Source organism: Papaver somniferum, chromosome 1, assembly GCF_003573695.1.
Source record: "Papaver somniferum cultivar HN1 chromosome 1, ASM357369v1, whole genome shotgun sequence".
NCBI lineage: Eukaryota > Viridiplantae > Streptophyta > Magnoliopsida > Ranunculales > Papaveraceae > Papaver > Papaver somniferum.
The window spans coordinates 63738974-63740760 of NC_039358.1; positions in this window are offsets into that span (position 1 = coordinate 63738974).

Consider the following 1787-nt stretch of genomic DNA (forward strand, 5'->3'; position numbering starts at 1 on the left):
TGAAAACCCTTGCTCGTAATCAAAATACAAAATAAAAGTTAGGTTAACTTTTACCTGTTCTTCACCTGTCCACGAACACCTTGCCTTGCATCCAATCCGTCTAATCGAGCAAGATCTTCTCTTCTTCTTCCACCCTCTCAATCTCTCATGGGTTCTCTCCTCACTCGCCTGTCTCTCTCAGCCTCTCTCTATATCTCTGGTCTGTGTGGTTTAGGTTCGACAGGAGGAAGATAAGATCTGGTGCACACGTACGAACCACACGGGTGGAACAGGTGTCGATTAAGGTGCACGTGTCGGGACCTTGGATGCCCACGTGTCATCGATTTTGGGGCACACATGTCAAAGAGACTTACACGCTTCGTTGGAATAAAGGGCAAAAAAGACATTTCACCTAACAGTTGACTAGTCAAAGGAAATCAAAATGCCCCATTTTGACCAAAATAGAGAAAACTAACGGAATGGGACATTTTGATTTCTTGCCTAACGTCCGGGGAATTTTCAAACCTAGGGGATCGATTTTGGGGCATTTTGTCCTTTAACCCTCTCTTGATTTATCGAGTAACATGTTATCCGGAGTATTGCCGGCCTGGATAAGAAAAATGGCTTCTTTATCTTCCCTCAATTTATCTAACAACGGTTTCCATTCAGCTATACCAGTCGAGATCATGAATCTTTCAATCTTACGGATACTTGATCTTCACTTGAACAATTTCACAGGGGGATTACCCCCGATTTTTGGAGATGGCTTGTCTCTGTCTTGGTACAGTTATATCGATCTTTCTTACAATATGTTTGTTGGTCGCATAGATAATTTTGCAAACCTGGGGAATATGGAATCACTTGAAACATTAGTTCTATCTAACAATTGTTTAGGGGGATCGATACCAGAATATCCTGGGAAATTGAGACAACTTAGAACTCTAAAGGTTGCAAAGAATGGGTTTGCGGGTAGTATACCTTCAGGGGTGATAAACTTGGTGAGCCTCCGAGAATTTGATGTGTCCTACAACAAGTTGACTGGGAAAATTCCTTCTCATACCACACCATTTCCAGCTTCTTCTTTCAAGGGCAACTCTGGCCTCTGTGACTCCCCACTTCCTCCTTGTGAAACTGCTTAGTAAACTTGTTGTATCTTTCTGATTGTTATGTTTGTTTCGGTAATAATAAAAATGAAGTACTTTATAAATTTGTTTTGCATAATCATTTCTTTTTTCCTTTCCTTTTTTTTTCCAACTTGAGCCTGAGCCACACTGCATCACCAGATATCTTGTCTTGTGTTTTGCAACCATCGTTCTCATCATCTAAGTATATATATAACGATAATAAACATATTTTATTCACATTTATAGATTGGTACTTTGTAATCCATATCGGTGCATTCAATATTTTTCATACGCTACTTGATATACTATTTAGAGACCTTTCAAGATGTTAATGCTAATTTTACTTTAATATCCTCACTTAAATCATCGTCTTCAAGCCAACTAGAAATCCATTCCTTTAGAGAATTCCAAGTGTTATGGGTAATCCTTATTACAGTAGTTCTGAACCAAAATGAGCCTATAGATAGGAGAGGACACTCCAGTATGTATTTTGAGGTTTCAAGCTGATTGCATCTAGTAACTCTTTCTTTTGCCGGCAGAATATCTTTAACACACTTCCGTAAGAATAGCTTGACTCTTAGGATTGTTTTGAAACTCCAAATTTTCTTCCAGATAGTAGAGTTGTGAAGTCACCATTCCAAAAATGCAACATTCGAAACCACTTGCACCGAAAATTCATGGGAG